This window comes from Podarcis gaigeae (assembly GCF_964106915.1).
Source record: "Podarcis gaigeae genome assembly, chromosome: 7".
Classification (NCBI taxonomy): domain Eukaryota; kingdom Metazoa; phylum Chordata; class Lepidosauria; order Squamata; family Lacertidae; genus Podarcis; species Podarcis gaigeae.
Genome location: NC_139683.1, coordinates 86,696,328 through 86,711,419, shown reverse-complemented (window position 1 = coordinate 86,711,419; position 15,092 = coordinate 86,696,328). Strand labels below are relative to the sequence as shown.

The following is a 15,092-nucleotide window of genomic DNA, read 5'->3' as shown; positions in this document are numbered from 1 at the left end:
TGGTATTGTCTACCACATTTAGTCTTCTAAATCTTTAGACTATCTATGGTAATATTCTCAAAAAGGTTTCCTTTAAAATGGAAAATAAACATGTGTCTTAACTGAACATTTTCCATAAATATTTTAGAACAAAATGTTAAGAGATGATTATTGAAAGCAAATGCAACTCATTTACGAAATTCCACTATGCTTTTCTGTGCAAAAGAAATTTATTCAGGGTGTCTGGAGGGACTCACAGACCCGCCAAGTATCCCTGTTTTCCAGGGACAGACCCCAATTTACAGAAGCCATCCTGGTTTCTGATTTGATCCTGGAATGTCCAACTTTTCCTTAGGATGTTCCTATTTTCATCAAAGAAATGTTGGAGGGACATGGAATGGGATGGCCAAGGGGCTTTTTTTCAGCCAGAACTCACCAGAACTCAGTTCCAGCACCTCTCAGGTGGGCACCATTGCCATTGCAAGAGAACAAGGGAGGCATTCATGATGAGTTCCAGAACCTCTTTTTCTAGGAAAATAACACTGAATGTTCCTTTTTTCATCAGAGAAATGCTGGAGGGTATGGTCTCACAGTCACAGCAAATACAGAGAAACATCAAATGATAAAAATGATGTGTACTAGGTTTTTACATAAACAGCACAATTTACATAAATGACACAAAATGAAAAAATAGTGCCACTCCTTCCTTGGTTGCCATCAGAGCCTTGGCCTGGCTACTGGCCACAATGGGAGGAAGACTGCCTCTGTTCACTGGCTTCAGCTCCATAGCTGCCTTCCCAAAAGGCTGTCAACGCCAACAACTCAGGGAAATGAAAGGAACAAGTACTTTATAAAGTAAAAGAACCAAAGCAGACACTTTTGGGAACTGTGTAGTTTGTTTTGAATTTTTAAATCAAACCTCAGTCCTGACTTGCAGTTAAGGGCACGGGGCCTTACAGAGATGGCCAAACTTCATCCTCACTGGCTGAGATAAGTGATCTCCCTTTCTTACAAAGGGATAACTGCCCATGATGGCGGCTGCTCCTAGCTTCAGCTCTCTTACAGGGCATGTGCATATCCTCCCTCCAGAAGTCTTAAAGGGCGATTCAGAAGCACAAATAAGTATAGATTTATTTGTATAGCTTGGAACACAAACTTCTTCCTTCCAAGATGGACATAACTATTTCTACACTGAAAGCGTTTAAGCTTTTATTTACATAGGGTAAGGAAGAAAAGACCCACATCTAATTCTACACATTTTAAAGTAACCTTTATTTCTTTGTAGCTAGGCTACAGACTGGGCAAATCTGATGGAAACATCAGATCAGTGACAAAAATTCTATATACTTTAATATATAGTAATTCCACCTGGTGAACTATGATAGAAGGATATTCTAATGTGGAGCATCAGAATAAATAGCTCTCAGGGCTCTGATGCCTGACTTTTGAAGTTTGAAGCCAATGAATTAACATTGATGTTCATGCATGGAATTTAGTCCTATTTTATTAAAATAAGTGAATAATCTCTTATACACACTATTTTATGCAGAGTTGTCAATAAATGCCTAAAACACCAGTCTATTTTTTTAAAAAAATTGTAATAGCTGACAACAACCACAAGTACAATTTTATCTGAAGTTTAAATGTTTGATGTTGTGTCTTTAGGGCAATTTTTTACTTATAAAAATTTATACTCGTGTTATGCCCATTCTTAAAGCAAAATAATTGTTTTATAATGGCAAATACAGGACTACCAATGTAGGAAAAATAATCTCCAGTTTTCAGTTGAGCCTCTGAGTGTCGCTGTTTACTAATCTGGCACAGGAAGACAGATATTCAGCTAACCCAGCTGCAGTATTCTTAAACACAAGCACAAAATATCTGATGCATCAAACTTGCACAGATATTGTAGGCACTGTTAACAGAGACTTCTATTTTTTATTTTTTTAAAAACCACTAATTTAAAACCCAGAAGCTCCTGAGTCCTAGAACTGATAGTGTTGCAAGATAATGAAAGAAAATCAAAAGCTATGGATCTGCAAAGAAAAGGTCTTACGATGCCTCATAATTGTGCTTGCTTGGAAGATAGTTTCTGGGAAGATTCATTATTCCATTCCTGAGGAGATGCAGAAAGGCTCTTTTGTGGGGGATATTGCAAAGGATCTAGGAGTGGATAGAAATCATATTTCAGACCACGGACTACGGATTGTTACCAGGACAGGTATGAGTCAGTATTTTGCTTTGAATTACAACAGTGGCCATTTACAAACCTCTCAGAGAATAGACAGAGAGGAAGTCTGTGGAAGGGCAGAAAGGTGTGTTTTAAGTTTTGATGTTATAGTTGAGAGCAAAATAGAGATCTATGGGGTTCAAGTGGAAATTATTGATATAAACGATAATGCTCCCCAATTCTCATCGGGGAAACTGGAACTGAAAATCAGTGAGGCATCTACTGCTGGATCCCGGTTCCCTCTGCCTGAAGCTCAGGATCCAGACCTAGGGATAAATTCTATACAGACCTACCAACTCACAGGCAGTAGCCATTTTTCTTTGGAGGTGCAAGTTGAAGAAAATGGTGCCAAATCTGCTGAGCTGGTGTTGGGGAAAAATCTGGACCGGGAAGAGCAAGCTGTTTTCAATCTGATCCTCACAGCTACTGATGGAGGCGATCCAGTCAGGTCCAGCACTGCTAACATCCAAGTCATTGTTTTAGATGCAAATGACAATGCACCTGTTTTCAGCAAACCAATCTATGAAATGAGCATCAAGGAGAACATTCTGAACGGGGCCAGCATTGCTACAGTTAGCGCTACTGATCTGGATGAAGGACAGAACGGAGAGATAAAATATTCATTCAAAAAAATCACAAAGAAGGATTCCAAAATGTTTATTTTAAACTCAACAACTGGTACAATTACCTTAATGGGAAACCTTGATTATGAGGAATCATCCTCATATGACTTTGAGGTGAAGGCTGAGGATGGAGGAGGGCTGAGTGACTGGTCAAAAGTTGTGATAATTGTTACGGATGTTAATGACAATGCACCTGAACTATCAATAACCTTTTTCATCAATACCATTTCTGAGAATTCACCAATAGGAACAGTTATTGCCCTTCTAAACGTACAAGATGAAGATTCAGGGGTCAATGGGGAGGTCACATGTTCAATTCCCAGTAAGCTCCCTTTCCAATTAAAACAGTCTTTTGATAACTTTTATAGTTTGGTGACACACAGTAACCTTGACAGAGAGAGCACAGCGGACTACAACATCACTATCACAGCTACTGACCATGGAATTCCACCACTTTCTGTATCAACTTTTATCCTACTTCAAATCCAAGACACAAATGACAACCCTCCTGTTTTTGCAGAACCATCTTACTTGGCTTATTTTACAGAGAACAATCCAAGAGGAGCTCAAGTATTTTCCTTAAAAGCAAACGATCCAGACTGGGAGGAAAATGCCAGAATAAGTTATTCCATAATTGAAGGGAACATGGACAAATTCCTTATTACCTCCTACCTCTCCATTAACTCTGAGACAGGGGTCATCTATGCTCTGAGTTCTTTTGACTATGAAGAGATCAGGGAGATGAAGTTCCTGGTCAAGGCTCAGGATGGAGGTTCTCCACCACTCAGCTCCAATGTCTCAGTCACTCTCTTCATCCTGGACCAGAATGACAATGCTCCCCAAATCCTTTACCCTTCCCCTCCCACTGACGGCTCCACGGGGATAGAGCTGGCCCCTCGCTCCTCAGAGCCAGGCTACCTGGTCACTAAGGTGGTGGCCGTGGATGCAGACTCGGGCCAGAATGCTTGGCTCTCCTACCAGCTGATCAAGGCCACCGAGCCAGGGCTCTTCAGTCTGGGGCTCCACACGGGAGAGATCAGGACGGCCCGCTTCTTTTTGGAGAAAGATGCCCTCAAGCAAAGCCTGGTGGTTTTAGTCAAGGACAATGGGCAGCCTCCAATGTCGGCTTCAGTCACTGTCACTGTGGTCTTGGCTGACAGCATCCCTGACATGCTGACTGATCTGAGCAGTGTCCCAATATCTGAAGACCCACAGTCAGATCTTACCTTCTACTTGGTGACTGCAGTGGCTTTTGTCTCCTGCTTGTTCCTCGCCTTCCTCCTTGTGTTACTGGCACTCAAACTTCACAGGTGGAAAAATTCTCAGCTGTCTGATAATGCAAGTTTGAATTTCAGTGGTGCACCAGTTTCACAGTTTGTGGGGATTGATGGAGTCCGGGCATTTCTTCAGTCTTATTGCCATGAGGTTTCACTGACTTCAGGCTCTCGGAAAAGCCAGATTCTTTTTCCAATCGGAAGCTGTACCAATACTCTGATACCACAACAGGCTCCTGATAAGCCAGGCCCTGTGTTACTCATAGGTGATTCTAACACGGTTACGGAGGAGGCAGAAATCCCTCAGGTGAGCACATAAATGTTAAGCTTTCCCATTTGATCTCCCAGTATTCTAAAATGCATAGGAAACTTTCCTGAATATAAAGATTTTCTGAATGCTGATACTGCCATTGTTTAACAATGTATAACGATCTCTAGAACAGATAGGTTGTCTTTCTTACTCTATGTCTTGGTGGTATGTCTTGTAGTGCTGATGGCAGGTGAAGTCATCTTGCATATTCTGTAGTGCGTTTCTACCATGTGCACAATGAACTTTGCCTTTTGAAAACGTTCCATTGTTGACCTTCTGAATGCCTGTAGATGCAATGCTCCCTTTTTGTCAACAATTTTATGTGGGATTATAAATTGATGCTCTCCTTTTCATCAAATACATTCAGGCTTCAGTTCTTTGCACCATGGTGCTGGTCAACGTAAATGCTATATTTATCTTGTTTTTGTTTTTTATTTGAAGAAGTTTGTATTATCTATATAATCTATCTATCTATCTATCTATCTATCATCTATCTATCTATCTATCTATCTATCTATCTATCTATCTATCATCTATCTATCTATCTATCTATCTATCTATCATCTATCTATCATCTATCTATCTATCTCTATCTATCATCTATCTATGAGAAAGAACACACATATATAAATGAAATAACATTAGTAAAACAAATCAGCAATAGCTCTATATCCAAAAATTGTTGTAACAGGGAACATAAAATGTGTAGTTTTTACTTTCGTTAATTGTTAATGATATTCAGTGCTATTTTTCAGCTGGAGTGTGCTGTAGTGAAGTTCTGGCACCTCTCAGGTGGGCGCCATTGTGGGCTGGCACTCTCCCCCCCCCCCCACTTCATGCCTTTACATATTTCTGAGAAGCCCCAAACTAACATTTCAAGTCAAAATGGTAGCTGCCCAGTGTGTCTACACTTTTTAAAGATCTATGATTCCAACCAGCTCCTAGCTGCTCTTAGCCATGATTGGTCAAGGTTAGCAGTTGACTACAAGACTAATTCGTACTTCCTTTTCTTCAATCCGTCTGCTGTGTAGCGGCAGTGGGTTTTAAACTGTCCCGCCAGCCTTCTACCATTGCATGAGTGTGCGTTTGTGCAAGGGCCCTTCTGAGCTGCCCTAGCCCTCCTTCTATATCTAAGAGAGTAAGGGAGGCAGGGGCACATTTATCTTTAATCATATCAATATTCTGTGCCTAACACTAAGGCTAAATCCTGGGACATTTGGTACTAGATTTGGGAATATGAAGCATAAATACTATTATAGACTAATGGCATTGTTATCTCATTGGCTAAACTAATACTATCCTTCAGGCAAATAAAGGTATAGTGAAAAAAATATAGAAATAATAATAATTTATTTATACCCCGCCCATCTGGCTGGGTTTCCCCAGCCACTCTGGGTGGCTCCCAACTGAATATTAAAAACACAATGCAGCATTAAACATTAAAAACTTCCCTAAACAGGGCTGCCTTCAGATGTCTTTTAAAAATAACATAGTCACTTACTGCCTTGACATCTGATGGGAGGGCGTTCCACAGGGCAGGGGCCACTACCAAGAAGGCCCTCTGCCTGGTTCCCTGTAACCTCATTTCTTGCAGTGAGGGAACTGACACAAGGCCCTCGGCGCTGGACCTCAGTGTTTGGGCTAAACGATGGGGGTTGGAAAATTATGGGTCAGACTACACATCTAGTAAAGAAAATGAAATGATAACTAAATTCTATGCCCTGGAAACAAAGGAGAATTAATTATATTTATTTTAAAATATTTCTTCTAATTTCAGTGAGTTATTAAAGACAGTTACCAACCCTTACACACACACAAAATTAGGAAGAATTAAGAAACCTGGTCCTAATTAACTCCATGTTGATTTGGTAAAGTTGCATTATTAAAGGAATGCGTAACCAGGGTTCTCTTTCCCTTCTCCCCTAACAGTTCTAATTCAATACTTAAATAATATACAAATTTAATTAATTTTGGGGAGAAGAAGCAGGAATTAAAAGTAATACAATGGAAGAGATTCAGGCCAAAGGTGAGCAAGCAATATCAAGAATACTAAAATATTATACATACATCAGAACTTCTAGCCTTGACTAACTGGCTAAACTAATTGGGGAAATGCTGTAAAACACAACATTTTCAGTGACAATGATTGTCAATATATCTTAGTAGAGCATGAGACTCTTAATCTCAGGGCCGTGGTCCCTTCCAACTCTATGGTTCTATGAATATTGGTATAGAGAAACCCACCAAAATACTAGAAAGTATGTAATATCAACTAATACCAAAGGACACCATAATCTTGGCTGCAAAATATCATATTTGAGAAAACACTATAGTATTTTGGGGAAACAAGACTTCAATAAGAGTCAGCTTAGTTATTGTACAGGAGATAATACACAACAACAATCTTCAGGTGAGCTTTTCCTCTTAACTCAAAAAGCAGACTCGGAGGTTGTAACTGGAAGTGCAAAGGACTGCTGCCTCTTTCTCTTCCTGCTGTTTGCTGAAAACAAGCCTCCCTGGTTGCATTCTCATTCATGGGGAGCTAGGGGAAGAAAATCAGCTTGGAATTTTTTGAATGAACAAATGGCAGGAATGAAAAAAAAAAAAAGCCAAAGCTAACCTTCCCTTTATTAAAGCCCATATACACAATGAGCTGCTCCTGATGATGATGGTTCCCAACAAGATTAAAAGTTCTCTCTCCACCTACTTAATTGCACCATGTGGTGCTGCAGTTGCAGGGTGTGACAACACAACCAGCCCTTCCTCAGAACACCATTGGGTGGGTGGGTGGGTGCTGTGAAGTGACGTGAACAGAAGACATGAATTGCTATGTGGCTCCAAGCCAAGGACGGCCACATGAGAAAAGGTGAAAGTGGGTGTAGAATGACAATCTCTCCTTTTAGAAATCGCCATTCTCAATTTCAAGCAAATCTCAAGTATTGGAATGTGCCATTCAAGTAGGAATGAGTGTCAAGACTGAGTTCAGTGTTTGCTTCCTCCTCCTGCCTTGAAGAGCTGAGAGTTGCTCATCACTTCTTCCCATAAAGTATCATCTGATTTCCTCCCCATCATGCCTTTAGAGTTGTGAATGGTAGCAGCATTCGAGAGTTTAATACTCTGTAGATTTGTGAAAGAAGTATTTTACCGAATGGATTATAAGTGTGGGAGTCAAAGTATGTGACGCATGTATTTGGATCATTTTAGTGTCAGTTTTCTGCTGACACTCAGGTGTTGTGTAAGGGGTTGACCTGTATAAAAATCTTTGAGCCAAAAAAGCCACACCTGTTCCCACTGTCCATATATTGCTATTCTATCTTCATTAAACAAATAATGGTAGATTAAAAGCATCATAAGTGATATCAGAGGGGCAAATTTTGAGAACCATTCTTTCCAGATCCTGTGGTTAGAGAACAAGAAAAAATTAGATAAGTAATCTAGGAATTGTTAAGTGAAAAGATAGCCAACACATAGACTCTTGACCCAGTGTATGTTCCATAGTGGTCCACGACACCGTTTCCAAGCCCTGAATCAGCAGCAAAACATTGTGACTTTATAAGAACATAATATGATTTCATAAGAAGAACCTGCTGGATGAGGCCAACAGCCCATGCAGTTCAGCATCCTGGTTGAGTGGTCAACCAGACACCTGTGGGAAACCTACAAATAGGACCTGAGCTCAAAAGCACCCTCCCATCCCGTGGATTCCAGCAACTGGTATTCAAAAGCATTACTGCCTCTAACTGTGGAGGCAGAGCATAACCATTATGGGCAATAGCCTTCAATAGCCCTTTCCTCCATGAATTTGTCTAATGCTCTTTTAAAGCCATCTGAGTGGTCATCACTGCCTCCTGTGGGCTTGTGTTCCTTCATCTAACTATGCACTGCTTGTTCCTTTTATCTGTTCTGAATCTCCCAGCGTTCAGCTTCACTGGATGTCCCTGCGTTCTAGTGTTTTGCATAATTGTATACACTTCTGTCATGTCACCTCTTACCCACCTATTCTCTAAACTAAAAATTCCCAAGAGCTGCAAATTTTCTTCATAGAAGGGGTTGCTTGTACTCCTTGATAATTTTGCTTATTCTTTTTTGAATAGATCTCAGTGATCCACCAGGTGTATATAGGGACAGGAGTTCTTTCAGAAAACAAGGTCCTGAGTTGTTCAGGGCTTTGCATCCAATATATTTAAATAATTTACCATGAAGTGCTCAAACCTCCTAAATGCTCTTGAGATACTGAGGGAGACTGAAACTGCTGTGCCTTCTGTTGTTTTCCTCTGCCAACACACACATACATTATTTTATTTGTATGCCTCCTTTCCACAGTTCAGACCATACTCAAGGTAGCTTACCACATAAAAAAATACATAACTACAACATAACAAAAGTCATCATAAACAATAAATAAAACATGGAACTCATAATAAAACATGAAACACAACCAAACTGAACAGTTTCTACATAAATCACAAGATCTAAAATAAAGATACAAAAAACCAACAGCAACAACAGCAGCAAACCCTCATCACCCCAAAACAGCAAATCAATCGTCTCACCCACCGTCCTTTCCACTTTAAAATTCACTCACCAGAGCATAGCAGGTGTGAGAGGAAGGTGGACTAAAAGAAAATGGGACTGCTGGATGTCTGAGACCGTGGTCCTCTACACAGGGCAATTATCTTATGAATAAGCACGTGCACTGTTGAAACATTTAAAGTAGCCTCTCTGAGTGAGCACCTTGCTACCCTAAGTGCAGATAAGCCTGGGGTGCTTTATAAAACATGCAATAAACCCTACTTACATGACTATATTAATAGATAATGAATGCAATCCTCCTAATGCAATTAACACCCCATATATTAATGCACATTACAAGCACAGGAAAAAAGCACCAACTTTTTAAAGTACTCCAGATGAAGATAATGAGATTGCCTCACCATATCACTTGGGTCTATTAAACAGGATATGGAACTTTCAGTCCATCACATCCCTGACTCAGATTGTCTAGGCAAATATGAAAGTACTGTAAGATTATGTTAAAATGAGCTATAGTTTTCAGTTGAGCCTCTGGGTGTCGCTGTTCACCAATTTGCCTACAGAACACACTGGGAGTTCCCTAAATTCTCTAATGTATAAACAGAAAATATCTGCATGACCATACTTGCACAGACATTGCCGGAAGTGTAATAGGAGCAACTTTAAATAAAAAACAACAGCATTTATTTCATACTCAAAAACGTCTGAGCCAGAATAAGTGGCATTTATCCTGTTGCAAGAAAATGGGAGAAAATCAGAAGCAATGGAGCTGTAAAGAGACAATCTTGTTGCAATGCCTCATCTTGGTGTTCATTTTGAAGACAGTTTCTGCACAACTTCATTATTCCATTCCAGAGGAGATGCAGAAAGGCTCTTTTGTGGGAAATATTGCAAAGGATCTAGGAATGGATGGAAATAATCTTTCAAACCGTGAGCTCCGGATTCTTACCAGAACAGGTATGATTCAGTATTTTGCTTTGAACTACAACAGTGGTCATTTACAAACCACTGAGAGAATTGACAGAGAAGAAATTTGTGCATGGGCAGAGAAGTGCAAATTAAATTTTCAGGTTATTGTTGAGAGTAAAAGAAAACTTTATGGAGTTGAAGTGGAAATTACTGATATAAACGATAATGCTCCCCACTTTCCTCCAGGACAACTGGAGGTGAAAATTAATGAAATATCTATAAAAGGGTCTCGGTTTCCTCTGCCTGATGCTACTGATCCAGATCTGGGGATAAATTCTGTTCAGAATTACCAACTCACAGGTAGCGTGCATTTTTCTCTGGATGTTCAAACAGGAGAAAATGGTCCCAAACATGCTGAGCTGGTGCTGGAAAAATCTTTGGACAGAGAGGAACAGCCAGTTTATGATCTAATTCTTATGGCTATGGATGGGGGTGATCCTGTCAGGACTGGCACTGCTCAAATTCAAGTCATTGTTTTAGATGCAAATGACAACACACCAATTTTTAGCCAACCAGTCTATGAAATCAGCATTGAGGAGAACATTCCCAAAGGGTCCATAGTCTGTGCAGTCAAAGCCACTGATCTGGATGAAGGAATCAATGGAGAGGTGAAATACTCCTTCAAAAAAACCACAAAAAAGGATTCACAAATGTTTCTTTTAAATTCAACAACTGGCATAATAACCCTCATGGGAAACTTGGACTTTGAGACATCATCCTTCTATGAATTTGAGGTGCAAGCCATGGATGGGGGTGGTCTAAGTGACAGGTCAAAGGTTGTGATCATGGTCACAGATCTGAATGACAATGCGCCAGAATTAACTGTGACCTTTCTGACCAACTCCATTCATGAGAACTCATCAACCGGAACAGTTATTGCTATTATAAATGTAGAAGATCAAGATTCTGGAATCAATAGTGAGGTCACATGCACAATTCCCAGAAACCTCCCATTTCAGCTAAAACAATCCATAGACAACTTTTATAGTTTGGTGACAGATGGCCCCCTTGACAGAGAACAAGTGGCAAACTACAACATCACCATCACAGTAACTGACCATGGAATGCCTTCTCTTTCTACAGCCACCATCATAGCTCTACACATTTTAGACACAAATGATAACCCACCTCACTTTGCAAGATCAGATTACAAGTCATTTTTCATGGAAAATAATCAGAGAGGAGCATCCATCTTTTCTCTAAATGCAAATGATCCAGACTGGGAAGAGAACTCCAGAATAACATATTCCATCATAGAAAGTCAAGTGACCGGCTCCCCTCTCTCCTCATACCTCTCCATTAACTCTGAAACAGGGGTCATCTATGCTCTGAGTTCTTTTGACTATGAAGAGATCAGAGAGATTAATTTCCTGGTCAAGGCCCAGGATGGAGGTTCTCCACCACTCAGCTCCAACGTCTCAGTGACTCTCTTCATCCTGGACCAGAATGACAATGCTCCCCAAATCCTGTACCCTTCCCCTCCCACTGATGGCTCCACGGGGATAGAGCTGGCCCCTCGCTCCTCTGAGCCAGGCTACCTGGTCACTAAGGTGGTGGCCGTGGATGCGGACTCTGGCCAGAATGCCTGGCTCTCCTACCAGCTGATCAAGGCCACCGAGCCAGGGCTCTTCACTCTGGGGCTCCACACGGGAGAGATCAGGACAGCTCGCTTCTTTCTGGAGAAAGATGCCCTCAAGCAAAGCCTGGTGGTTTTAGTGAAGGACAATGGGCAGCCACCTCTGTCTGCTTCAGCCACTCTGACTGTGGTCTTGGCTGACAGCATCCCTGACATGCTGACTGATCTGAGCAGTGTCCCATTATCTGAAGACCCACAGTCAGATCTCACCTTCTACTTGGTGACTGCAGTGGCTTTTGTCTCCTGCTTGTTCCTCAGCTTCCTCCTTGTGTTATTGGCACTCAGACTTCGCAGGTGGAAACATTCTCAGCTGTGTGATAATGCAAGTTTGAATTTCAGTGGTGCACCAGTTTCACAGTTTGTGGGGATTGACGGAGTCCGGGCATTTCTTCAGTCTTATTGCCATGAGGTTTCACTGACTTCAGGCTCTCGGAAAAGTCAGATTCTTTTTCCAATCGGAAGTTGTACCAATACTCTGACCCCACAGCAGGCTCCTGATAAGCCAGGCCCTGTGTTACTCATAGGTGATTCTAACACGGTTACGGAGGAGGCAGCAATCCCTCAGGTGAGCACATAAATTTCAGTACTTTCCATTTGATCTCTCAGTATTCTAAAATGCATAGGAAACTTTCCTGAGTACAAAAGGTTTCCTGGCTCAGGCAATCACCATCCAGGAATGGGAAACTAAGAAGAACCACAGCATGGTGTAGATTGCACATCTCTTCCCGAGGCCCCTCCTTTGCATGTTTAGTTAAAGCTAAGGATGCATTCCTGAAGGCTGCTAGTGCCATTGTTTAATAATGATTAACAAGGTCTCTAGAACAGGTAGGTTTACCAGAACATTTGGTAGAAGGGCTCTCTCTCCATGGCTGTAGGTCAGAGGTGGACAACCACTGGGCTGCATGCACCTTCCACTTCTGTCAGTGCAGTCTCCCAAACTGCCTATACCTTCCTGATCCTGCCAAAGAGAAACACCACTACCAGAGGCAGGGTGGGGTGGGGAATCAGCCATATCTCATCTACCTGGTGACCGCAGTGGCTTTTGTTTCCTGCTTGTTCATCACTTTCCTCGTGTTAGTGGTCATCAGGTTGCACAGATGAAGAAAACTGCAGCTGTTTGAGTCAAGGAGTGTGAATTTCAGTGGTGCTCCTGTCTCACAGTTTGTGGCTATTGATGGAATCCAAACATTTGTTTACTCTTATGGTGATGATCTTTCTCTTAACACTGCCTTTAGGAAGAACAAGTTTAACACTTCCAAGGCAAATTATTTCCATACTACAACCAATGATCAGGGCTAGGAGGTAAAGGATCCTATTTTTGCTAATGGGGATTTAGATTGGAACAATGGAAATGAAATCAGAGACCGGGTGTGCTAACTTTTTCTTTTAATTGTAATTGTAATTATAAATCTTGACGGATAAATTTCCCATTTATCTCTTTTCTTGACCCTTTTCAAAGCAACGAGACGTGTTGGTAATTATTTTATTTCACTTATAGCTAGTATCTTATTTTACTAGTAGGGAAATCTTTATTGGTTTCAATCTGTGTTTTCTTAAACCACTGGGGCTTACGTGACAGTAAGGATTTTATATTTGAAATTTATTGTGGTTTGACTCTGTGCAGGATATTTGAGCAAGCTACCTACACAAGCCAGCCTGCCCACTGTATTTATTTCTCATCATAGGCCTTGCTCTGTGTTCTGTCTGGTTGCCATATGTCCAGAATTTCCCAGACATATCCAGAATTTGTCAGCATCATCTGGGCAGAAATCAGAAAAATGTTAGGGAAAATCCGGGTGTACGGCAGCCCATGTTGGCAGTTGCGATCTGGCCCAACAACTTTTCTGTCCGGATTTTCACTGTTTGAAACATGGCAACTGAAGGTCTGATTGCCTGAGACACAAGCCAGAAGGCACAGTGGGTGGTCTTCTCACTTTGGTGAGTGGCAAGGAGGGGAAAAGAGGGGGAAGGAAGGTAGCAGAAAGAGGGGGGAAAGGGGTGGCCTATTTTTTTGTCTTGGCCCCTCCCCCCAACTGTGCCCACATTTGGCTTCAGCCCTGTCCACCACTGGATTTTCTCTTGCCCAGCATCTGCATATGGCCCCTGGCAGATTACTTCTGGCCCCCTGTTCTGTTCTGTTGTGGAATGCCTCCCCCCTGGGAAGTCTGATTGCCCCCCTCACTAACTGACAGGCTGTGAAGACCTCTATGTTCAATTACACTGTCAATTATTTCTTCCACCTCCCTGTTGGTTGATTAATTGTTTTCATTCAAGTTGTGATCTGCTTTGGAAGTCCCTGGACTAAAAGCTGAGCTGAACCTATTTTGAACAAATAAATACATTTTCCTGTGATAACATGATCTTCTGGTTCTCTTTGCCAACCACTATTCTTAAACAGGTGTAACTTGTGCCTAGTTAGGTGCAAGTAATAATTGCTCACAGTAGGCATAAAGTACCTCTAAGCCTGGAAGGAAAGGGGGTGTTGCTATATGCACTTTGAGTGCTGGTGGGCATTGCATGCTGAAATAGCTGCCCTATCCTGCCTGCATTACAGTTCCCAATCCCATACCAGGAGCCATGTGCTAGAACAGGCCCTCCAAATGTTTTTGGGACTACAATTCCCATCATTCCTGACCACTGGTCCTACTAGCTAGGGATGATGGGAGTTGTAGTCCCAAAACAGCTGGAGGGCCGAGTTTGGGGATGCCTGTGCCAGAAGGAGGCATCCATCCTCTAATCTACCTTGCTGGACTGGTCAAATAATCCTTGCTGGATTAGTCAAATATAGATTCATTTTGCTATGTGTATGCATTGTGTTTTAGTCTGTGCATTTGGCTAATCTTTCTATTCTGGACAATGGTGTTACTATTCACTGATAACTCCACATTTTCAGGTAATAAGAATTTAACCTATCAAATTAATATCAACAATAAGACCGATAGAATGATAGAAAATCATTCCGAATCTGATTGCGTTCAAGTCAAGAGTGGATATAAGCAGTTCTGGATATATCTTAGACCCCCTCAAATCACTCAAATCCTCTCCGCTGAATGGCTCTGCACTGATACAATAATGGCAGAAAGAAAGTTCTCAGTTCAAAACAACTACTGTTACTACCACTACTACTACGATTAATTATTACATTTCAGTTTACAGTCTGACAAACTGAAATTCTGGCAGAGTAGTGCACACTTTGAGTGCACTTGTGTAGAAGTTTTTTCTTCATGTCATAAACATTCCTGATTAATTACAATAAACTTCCACATATGCCAAAGCAATCCAAAAACGCAATACATCTAACAAATCTTTTATCTTCAGATATAAGTCTCATTGAGTTTATACTCAGGTAAGTTGGTATAGGATTGCAATGTAAAAACTGTAATAAAATCTTACTAGCAAAGGTTGAATAGAATTAATTTCCAGTACTATGAAAACAGAAATGAAAAACCAATTATTCAAAAGGATCATATGTGTCTTCTTGTGAAATACCATTGAAAAGCATCCAAAAAGGTCAAAGGGAGAATATTGAATAATTCAC

The 15,092-nt window shown here is 41.1% G+C and overlaps 2 pseudogenes across 2 annotated transcripts; both read left to right on the top strand.

The window, feature by feature from the left end:
• Positions 1-1,657: 1,657 nt before the first annotated feature.
• LOC310848867 (protocadherin gamma-A6 pseudogene) lies at positions 1,658-7,750 on the top strand (annotated as a pseudogene). Its single transcript has one exon. The product of its transcript is annotated as a protocadherin gamma-A6 pseudogene (transcript).
• Positions 7,751-9,692: 1,942 nt separating this feature from the next.
• LOC310849417 (protocadherin gamma-A6 pseudogene) lies at positions 9,693-12,131 on the top strand (annotated as a pseudogene). Its single transcript has one exon. The product of its transcript is annotated as a protocadherin gamma-A6 pseudogene (transcript).
• The last annotated feature ends 2,961 nt before the right edge of the window (positions 12,132-15,092 follow it).